At 43.2% G+C, this 10,364-nt stretch overlaps 1 non-coding gene across 1 annotated transcript; it reads right to left on the reverse strand.

Annotated features, from left to right (window-relative positions):
* Positions 1 to 9,969: 9,969 nt before the first annotated feature.
* On the reverse strand, positions 9,970 to 10,088 carry LOC134544187 (5S ribosomal RNA). The gene has a single exon (XR_010077581.1). It is a non-coding gene; the product is annotated as a 5S ribosomal RNA (ribosomal RNA).
* Positions 10,089 to 10,364: the final 276 nt, after the last annotated feature.

Raw genomic sequence — 10,364 nt, forward strand, 5'->3', positions numbered from 1 at the left:
GTGTGGCAGATTTTTGGTAGAAAGATTTAGCTTGCTTAACATAAATGTCTTGCAGTGGTACCATACGGAGTTCTTTGTGAATAAGCGCTGTTGGTACATATATTGGTACTTTGGCTATTGTACGGAGTGCTTTATTTTGCACTATTTGTAGTGGCCGGAGGTTGGTTGGCGCTGCGTAGCTCCACGCTGGCGAAGCATACGTCATGATAGGCCGAACACATGCCTGATATAATGTTTTTGCATTTGCTGTGGAGAGTGTGCTCTTGTAATTGAGTAGCGGATATAATTTTGCAAGTCTTGCATACGCTTTAGCTTTCTTGCTGTGTGTGTGAGCCTTCCATGTGAGTTTGTTATCCATGAGAACACCTAGGTATTCAACACAAGGAAAGAAGTTTATTTCCGAAGCAAAGAGCTGTAGTTTGGGTAGATTTGCTGGGATCCTGCGGCGAGCAAATATTATTGCTTTTGATTTTCCTACATTTACAGCTGTTCTCCAGTCTGTGAACCATTGTTGCAGTGAGTCTAATGCATTCTGTACTCTTTGTAGTGCAGTGCGGGGTCGGACGGAGCTGGAGTATAGCATGGTATCGTCGGCGTAGCATGCTATTTCAGCCCCTTGTGGGAGGGTGGGAAAGTCTGCTACATAGATGTTAAATAGCAGCGGGCCCAGTACACTGCCCTGTGGCACGCCGGCTAGAATAGCGCGGGAGGTGGAGGTCGCGCCAGGAATACAGGCATGGAAGGTGCGGTCGTGAAGATAGGAATCAAGAGTGCGGATATAGGTATCTGGGAGTTTGGCTTCATGTAGCTTATAGAGGAGACCGTCGTGCCACACTCTATCAAAGGCCTTCTCTATATCCAGGAAGGTTGCAGCTGTGTACTGGCGCCAATCATAGGACAATGTTATCTGCTCCACTATTCTGACTAGTTGGTGTGTGGTTGAGTGGCCGGCGCGAAATCCAAATTGATAGTGTGGCAGAGTTTCGTTTGTGGTTAGGTGTAGCTGAAGTCGATTCGCCAGGATTTTTTCCGCTACTTTTGATAGTGTATTTAGTAGACTAATGGGACGATAACTGGTGGGAAGCCTAGGATCTTTCCCTGGTTTGGGAAGGAGGATAATTTTTGCATTTTTCCACACTGTAGGCCATGTGTTTGTTGTTAAGATGCCATTAATACAGGTAACAATAGCCTGAAGGGCTGGACGTTGGAGTTGTTTCAGGACAATGGCTGCTATCTTGTCATTGCCCGGCGCTTTGTTGTTTTTTAGCGCTTTCACTAACCTCCGCACTTCCTCTGTACTCGTAAGTAGCGGTTCTGTGTGTAGAGGCAAGGCTTTAAGCTGTATAACTCTGTTTATTACTTGCTGCGTGTGGTCTTGATTTTGTGGCAGCTCATTTGGCCTGAAGGCTTGCTCTTGACTGTCAGCAAGGGCCGCTGCCTTTTCTTGCGGGGTGAATGCTAAGGATCCATTGGGAAGCTGGATAGGAGGGATGATGACAGGTTTTGAGGAGAGGGATTTATTTAATTTCCAGAGGGAATTGTCTGAGGTGGTTAGGAGAGCCAGCTTCTCGTCCCATACACTAGCCTTGTGTAGAGCTATGTTGTTGTACAGCTCTGTTTGTAGTTCTTGATATATTCTCTTGAGGTCCGCGCATCTGTTCCTCTGCCAGCGGCGTCGGGCATGGTTCTTGTTTGTAATTAGTTGCTTGATGTGTGGTGGTAGAACAGTAGAGTCAGCTGAACGTTTCATGAGTGGTACTGATCTGTCTATTGCTTCTGTGATCACTTGGGTAAGGGATTCGGAATAGGATTGAAGGTCAGCAGGAGAGGATATTTCTGTGTCGGGATTTAAGTGATCAATTATGTAATTATTTAATTTGTCCCAGTTTGCCCTTCTGTAGTTTCGGCCTGTTTTTGGTATTGTTGCCAGCGCTTCGACATCTTCTAGCCTAGCTATTACTGGCATGTGATCCGAGTGAAGCTCGTGTATAACCTCCAATTCATAAATAAAATTTGTGTTTTTATAGATAGTGAAATCTAGTATGTCAGGCCTCTCATTAGGGGAGGTAGGGTAGCGGGTGGGGTGATAGGGAGCACAGACCATGTACGCACTCTGTTCTTGATGTCTGTACAGGATGCGGCCATTACTCGTTGTTCCTGTACAATTCCAGGCCGGGTGCTTCGCATTTAGGTCTCCTAAGAGGAGGAAGGTAGGTGTAAATGTTGCTAGCGCTTGCAGATTGGCGGCTGTCACTGTTCTTCCCGGCGGTGCATAAGCTGAAATTATTGTACATTTTTGGCCCTTAATTTCCAATGTCGCTGCTACTGCTTCTATTTGCCCTAGGTCAGGGACTTGTATGGCATGATGTAGAATTGATGTTTTTATTGCGAGTGCTACTCCACCGCCTAGGTTGTTGCGGTCTCTTCTATGTATTATGTATCCTCGCAGTCGCAAAGGGTCTGTCGGTGAGAGGTGTGTTTCAGTTAGTGCTATTATGTCTATGTCGTGTTCCCGAAGAAATTCGTCTAATTCCGCCGTTTTGTTCCGAATGCTACAAGCATTCCATGTGGCAACATTTTTAATCTTTATTTGCTTATTGTGCACTGGCATTTGAGACACAGGACATGGCAGTGATTAGATCAACTGCTAGGTGGATTCTTCTGTCCAAAGGTACAGTTGTGTCCAACCAGGCAGTGAGCAGGTTGACGAGTTTAGCTGCTACGTCCATAAGAATGGGTTGCTGGCTGGCAACATGGGTTAATGTGCCGTGTAGGATATTGCATGCCTTATGATTTTCAGCTGCCTGCTCAGCTGTCACAAACTGTGGTGGTGTGGGTAATGGTAAACTGGCTGCAACAGGCAGAACAGGTAGGCCAACCTGTCCACTGGGCTGTGCAGGACAAGCTTTGTTGTCTTGTGCGGGCGGAGGTGCCTGGTGCACAGCTGGTTGCGGGGCCACTTGGGTGGAGGGCAATGGCATTGTTGCCCGGGGCTGTCTCTGCTCCCTAGCGGGCTGTTCTCGCTCCTGGGTCATGTTGTCTCGCCTATTTTGTTGTTTAGGCGGGCTCCAGTTGTTTTGTCTGTTTCTGGGCTGCCTGGCATAGCCCTGGTGCTTCCGAGGTGGATAGGCGTTAATTTCAGGGTATTCTTCTTCATCTTCATAAAAACCCTCAAATCGGTTGTGGGTAGGTGTCTTCCACTCCTGGTACTGTGGGCGAGCAGGCTGCCGCCTTACTGCCTTGTGTTTGCCAGCTATAATCCAGCCATCCAGGGTGTTTTGTGATGGCTGCTGGCGTCTGGGTTGGGGGGGCGGGGGGGGCGGTTGCTCCCACCGCCTTGCGGTCTGATTTCTGTGTGATTGTTTGTTATTGTTTGATCGTTGTGTCGGAGGACCTCTGTCCTTAGGCTTGCGGCGCTCAACTGCCTTAAGGTACTCGGGGCACCCCCTGTACTTTGCATTGTGACTGAGCGCACAGTTGGTGCATTTGGGCGGGTTAGGGCAGTCTTCCCTGTGTCGGTGTAGCCCGGCACATTGCGGACAAACAGCACGAAACCTACACTGTTTTGTAATATGCCCGAACTGAAAGCAGTTTCCACACTGCAGGGGCGCATCTGGGTGCCTGTAATCAGCAACTCTGATTTTCAGGCCTATCACATGTCTCAGATTTTGTACTTGAGCCTCGTTGCCCTGAGGAACATCAAGTAAATACATATTTAATGGTCGTCTCCGAAAGTCGTACATTTGATGTACCACAATCACTGGTACATGTTGTGCGAGTAGATCGCTAGTGATCCTGGCGATGTTGGTGCCACTGGGTATGTCTTTCAAGACGTATTTGAGTGGCTTGTCCTCCGTGGCCCGCGTGACGAAATATTCGGCGCCTGACTCATTTACCGCCTTGAGCGCCGTTTGGTATTGAGGTACCGACTCAAAATAGTACATAGTACCTCGCTGCGTGTTTTTGGCATTAAATTTTAGTCCTAGCTGGGTGAATCTGTCAAACATTGCCTCATAGGGCATGTTGGCATCGTGCCTCACAGTAATGGGGGCCGACCTGTACACAGGGACGCCTGTGGGAGCCTGATTTTGCTGGGCTGCGTCTTGAATTTTGTCGCCCATTGTTGCGCCTCTCGGGGCATTTTGGCCGCTTGTGGACTGGACCAGGGCATGTGTTGACATGTTCTGGTGGTCGTGACCTTGTATTTGTATTTTTGTGGCCCTGTCATCGGTGCCTTCACATCCCCTTTTTAGGGTGGGGCGGGGTTGAGCCGAAGCATCAGTAAATTCAACATCCCCCCCTGATGCCATGATAGAAAGAAAAATAGAAAATTTTTATAAAAGCCTATGGGATTTTTTTTACGGCGTACCTCCTAGCAAAAAACAAGGGAGTGGAGCACCCACAGTCCGACCCGCCCTGGGACTAAGTTAGCCAGGGCTTCGCGGCTAGGCACGAGGCACTAAGCCTCGGGTGTCACACACTCATATATTAATGCCCTACGAAGTGACCGAACGCGGTAGTTCAAAACTGGGGGTGGAAAATAAGTGCTACCAACTGCTGCGTGAGGAGCGGAAACCTACATCCTCGAGCTGCTCGGCCGCCTCTGTCGTTAGTTTCTATGGATCGACTTCTGTGCTGTGATTGGCTGTTCTCGCCAGCCAATGGAGATGCCGGGCCAATCGCAGTGCACCACAGCTTTAACAAAACTGTTGAAATTTTTACAGCACGCGCAGACGGACCACGATGGCGCGCACGAAGCAGACGGCTCGTAAATCTACTGGAGGCAAAGCGCCGCGCAAGCAGCTGGCCACCAAGGCGGCTCGCAAGAGCGCGCCGGCCACGGGGGGAGTGAAGAAGCCACATCGCTACCGCCCTGGCACTGTCGCGCTGCGAGAAATCAGGCGCTACCAGAAAAGTACCGAGCTGCTTATCCGCAAGCTGCCCTTCCAGCGCCTGGTGCGAGAGATCGCCCAGGACTTCAAGACAGACTTGCGCTTCCAGAGCTCGGCCGTCATGGCGCTGCAGGAGGCCAGCGAGGCTTACCTGGTGGGGCTCTTCGAGGACACCAATTTGTGCGCCATCCACGCCAAGAGGGTCACCATCATGCCCAAGGACATCCAGCTTGCCCGGCGTATCCGTGGCGAGCGTGCTTGAGTTCCTTGCCATTTTTTTTGCAAGGGGGAAAAAAAAAAAACAGCCCTTATTAGGGCTAAAAATAACTGTCAAATTTGAAAGGAAAACAGTTGTCTGGCTTTTTGTACCTATTAGCTGTCGTTGACCTTTACCCAGCCAATAATATATTACATTAATAAGAATTTGGAAAAACACAGTTATAGTGTCTGTGTTTTGAGGTGGTTGTTTATATTGTACACAAAAGATTTGCACACAATGCAATGTATTCTGCATAGGAAATAAAAACTCTTCAAACAGTGCCTGTCTGCAGTAGCAGCACCATCAGCAGCAGCAGCAGCAGCAGCAGCATAAAGTTCACCATTAATACCCTGAGACCTAATCCTTACAAAAAAAATATGTGTGTGTGTGTGTGTATATATGTGTATATATATATATATGCTGAAATAAGAGTGAGATGTTTGTAAGACGTTTTCCTGCTTAAAAACTTTAAATAATTTTGCACCTAAACTATACACACAATGTAATTGATAAATTTCTTTATTTATTTATTTATTTCCCCCGCTTCAAATACCATAAGAAATTTTTTAACCAGAATTTTACCTAACGGCAGAGGTGTGGCTATAGGAGGCAATGATTGCAACAACTGATACCTTCATGACTAGTATTGTTGGCCCTTAGAAGGGCCGATAAGGTGGTACAGTGCCACAGAAAGTGCCAGCGGTCCTGCTGGCATCTTCATTTCCGCTTTGGGGCTGCTTTCTTGGGCGACTTGCTCTTTGGGGCAACCTTCTTTGGCTTTGGAGCACGGGGTTTCTTCGTGGGAGGTTTGGACACCTTTTTTGCCTTTGAAGGTGCCTTCTTGGGCTTGGGGGTTGCAGCTGCTGCCTTTTTTTTCTTTTCTGCTGTAGGCGGAGTCTTCTTGACTGGTTTCTTGCCCACCGCTGCCTTCTTGGCTACGGATCGCTTCTTTTCCTTAGGGGCAGCTGCACCACGCTTGCCGCTTGGAGCCTTGGGCTGGTCCGGAGCACCGGTGGTCCCTGAAGCCAGCTTGAAGGAGCCAGACGCACCCTTGCCTTTGGTTTGGACAAGCTCGCCGCTAGCCACTGCTGCCTTCAAGTATTTCTTGATGAAAGGTGCCAGCTTTTCCGCATCTACTTTGTAGGTAGAGGCGACGTATTTCTTGATGGCTTGCAGTGATGAGCCGCCCCTTTCCTTGAGGCTCTTGATCGCAGAGGCCACCATTTCAGATGTGCGCGGGTGCGCGGGCTTGGCTCGTGGCTTCTTCGACGCAGCCTTGCCTTTCTTCGGGGAAGCTGCCTGTGATGGAGCAACAGCTGGTGCTGCAGTCGCTGCTGCGGTATCTGCCATGACGAGACTGATCCTACAGAATGCAAGAGCAAAGTGAAAATAAAATTTTTCTCTCTGCAAATATCTGGTTACCCAATTTTCTGGTTGCGGACGGTTCAGAAAATTCTCGATGCCTTGCTCACGTAGGGAGCAGCGCACTTTGGACAGCGAAAGTAATGTAGGGCTTCTTTAGCACTGATTTTTCAATGTTTTCTAAATGTCAGCAGTCTACGATGACATAATGGGCAGTTCCACTAATAGTGTAATTTTTTTATGGCAGCTGCACTGTTTAATTTGCACTGCGAGCTGTTTAAATTTACTGCTACACCAAACAGGGAACTTTTCATTTGCAGATGTTATTCAAGGAATCAAATACGTAATTTGTGCTGGAATCACTTGAAAATGGTTAAATTAACTTAGGTATACTTTAGTGTATAGTATGCTGAAAATGTGGAGATAATTTCATGAAGGCTGTTTGCTGTGGAAGCACTAGCAAATCACCTTGTTCAGTGCCACCTGGAATGGCTTTCTTCGTGCACCTCCAAGGATGATGTGATTATTATTGTGAGTAAATTTTGTTTACATTTTCATTGTGTGAATAATAAAACTTTTAACTGTACACACAACAAGCATTTCACTTGGATCTGATGCATTCTCAAGAGTGCAGTTTCTGTTTAGCTTTTAAAACTGGCTGCCCTTCAATTCACTCAAGGTGCAGATGCAAGTTGCTGATGAAGTATTCCACACACATGCTACATTGGAGAAATATTTTAATAAAAATTAAAACTCTTGCAGGATTTCGAATAAAAACTATCCTATTTATCCCTTCTATGTTTTGGTACTGCGAAATTGAGAGAGGTAAGTAAGTTGTGAGGTTATTTTTACTTGCTTGCATGTGAGGTTAGCAGAGCAAAAATATTTTTGAAATTGCAGATACATGGTCACTTTATTTCGTTGCAAACATTTATAAGCTCGTAATCTTATTTAAAGTCTCCATACTTAATGCGTTTGGAAAACCTTCTTTCTCTCAATTTTACAATGGAACAAAATTTTACTTGTATGTGTACATTAATTCCATCTCTAAATGATGTAGGTTTACGCACCGAGATCAGGTACATTGTAGAGAGAAAAACACACGAGTACCTGCTTATTTTGAAGTTTTAATGAGTATATTAAAAAAAAAAAAAAAAAAAACGATAAAAATATAATTGAAAAAGTATATTATTCACGTATTTTTGAGGATGAGGGGAGGGGGTGTTTTTGTCCGATGGTCGTTTATCTTTAAAGAAATTTCCGTTGGACCTGTGCGTTCTTGCTCTGCCAATTCTCGAAAAATGAAATATTTTAAGTCGTCTTTTATGTGCTAACTTCATTATATTTGGCTGCATTCGTATTTTTATTAGTTTTGAAACATTCATGTCACGGAAAATAATCATAAACCAGGACAAAAACGTTTTGACTAAATGTTCTAGGTTGGTTGTAAAACATTTTCTTATTTTATTTCACATCGGAAACATCTGTTAAGTTGTAAGCTTTGTAATGAATGCGACAGTCACTTGTTCGCTGAAGTGTTTGTTTAAGAAATTAGTATTGTAAATTTGTTTATGGTCTTGTTAAATGAAATTTTAAGTGAAATCATTTGGGAAAACAGAGGCTACAGGAATTTTCAACACAACTTGATGACCGACGTTGTGACTAGTGTGGGAGTGTGTGCTCGTGTAAATATCAATTTTTCTTACTCCTCGTGCCGGTCAACAGGAAAACAGCGAGTGTGTTATCTCATCGCGGGCGTGTGATTGCGTGTGGTAAATTGTGCTAGGTTAATTACCGCAAAACTCCACTGTGTGCAAATATGTAGTGTGTCGCTGTATGCAAATATTTGGTATGTCTTTTTTTTTTTTTTTTTTTTTTCAGGCAATACACACTTTGAATTTTACACAATTTCGATGCTGCAACCTAAGTGTATACATGCGAATAGGATTGCTTAAATGAAAAAGTAAAGTAGGAGGTAAGTGCAAATGTTTCCAGGAGGTTATGCACACACAATCTATTTTATGAATTAATAGTTATTATCTAAGAAAATGATAGAAGATTATAAATAATGTGTGCAGAATAATACAGAATTTGCATGTTACACAAAAAAAAAATATATATATATTCCAAATATTGTTAGCAAAATGCACCTAGATTAGTGAGCTGGATTTTTTTTTTTTTTTGTATTTTTGTTCTGTTGATCCCACGTGGAGTCAAGGCTCCGGGATATAGAACATGTATGTGCAGACAATTAATATTTACATGATGCAAGTTACCAAGAAAAAAAATTTCAAAAAAAAAAAATACATAACATGTTACACAATTTAACTTTATGCAAAACATGAAGCAGCTGTTATCACAAGTCCATTCAACAAATTAACAGTTCAATTTCTCTATTATCAATCAAATTAAAGAATAGCTTCAGAGGGTAGGTAGGATATTCTAGAAGAATTTTTTTTACTGTTTTTTTTTTTAATACTGGTAAATTGTTTTAGTTATTTTCTGTGATATTAAGTTGTAAAGTTTTACTCCCAAGTAATTTAGTCCATTTTCAAATCGCCTAGTGTTATGTTCAACTATCCTCAATTTACTAGCATTTCTGGTGTTATACCTATGTGCGAATATCTAAAAAAAAAAAAAAAAAAAAAATTATAATAATTTTTTTTTTCTTCTTTTTCTTAAGAATGAATAAAAAGTTTCTAGAACGTATTCATTTATGGCAGTCAGGACTTTAAGTTTTTTGAATTTTGGTCTGCAGTTAGATGATTTTTTATCTTTTGTTATTATTCTAATAGCTCCTTTTTTTTTTTTTTTTTCCCCCAATGTTATATGGCAGAAAGAGTAGAGCTATGGCTACTGTGACATCATGCATTGATGGGAAGGTTATTGTTGGATAACAAAAATTTAGATGATATAATTTTTATTTTTTTCCATACACAACACATTGCAGGTACAATTTTACAGGTTACAGCTGTACCACCTCTAGTATTGCTGCCGACCATCCAACAAATGAGCACACTAAACAGGCATTGATGACATTGTTATCAACGTCTTTTTGAATCTCTCATTATTATACATAACTGCCCACTGAAACAGAGAAACTTCAAAATAGGTGTGTGTGTGTGTGTTTATATATATATATATATATATATATATATATATATATATACATACATACATACATACATACATACATACATACATACATATACACTTATATATTTATTTTTTCACTTTGAATTTTGTATGAGGTATACACATGCAAAGATTCACAGCTACTGGGTGGGTGAGTGAGTGAGTGAGTGAGTGAGTGATTGATTGATTGATTGATTGATTGAGAGAGAGTGAGTGTGTGTGTTAGGGGGGGGGGGAAATGTGGTGATTGTGGGGGAAAAAAAAATTTAAAATTGAAATTTTTAAAAAAAAAATTTTTTTCTGTAGGGTGCAAAATAGTAGTGCCAACGGCACGTGGTGTTCCCAAGCGGTCACCCATCTAAGTACTAACCACGCTCGACGATGCTTAACTTCGGTGATCGGACGAGAACCGGTGTGTTCATCGTGATATGGCCGTTGGCAATGATATAGATGTTTTTTTTTTGCAGTTTGTATTTGCCACTCGAAATAGCTATACCAGGTGTGATTGTTACAAACAACAGGAGAAATCGTGTAATGAACACTCTTTTACTTCCCCCCCCCCCTCCCCACACACAACACCCACCACCCTCACCATCCCAACCACCAAAGCCCTCTTCAAAATACACTCTCACACACACACACAAACCCACACTCTATAACTGATGAACATTACCATAACTTCTTAAAGCCATTAGATAATATTTAACTCAAGAAAG

This window comes from Bacillus rossius, unplaced genomic scaffold (genome assembly GCF_032445375.1).
Source record: "Bacillus rossius redtenbacheri isolate Brsri unplaced genomic scaffold, Brsri_v3 Brsri_v3_scf32, whole genome shotgun sequence".
Classification (NCBI taxonomy): Eukaryota; Metazoa; Arthropoda; class Insecta; order Phasmatodea; family Bacillidae; genus Bacillus; species Bacillus rossius.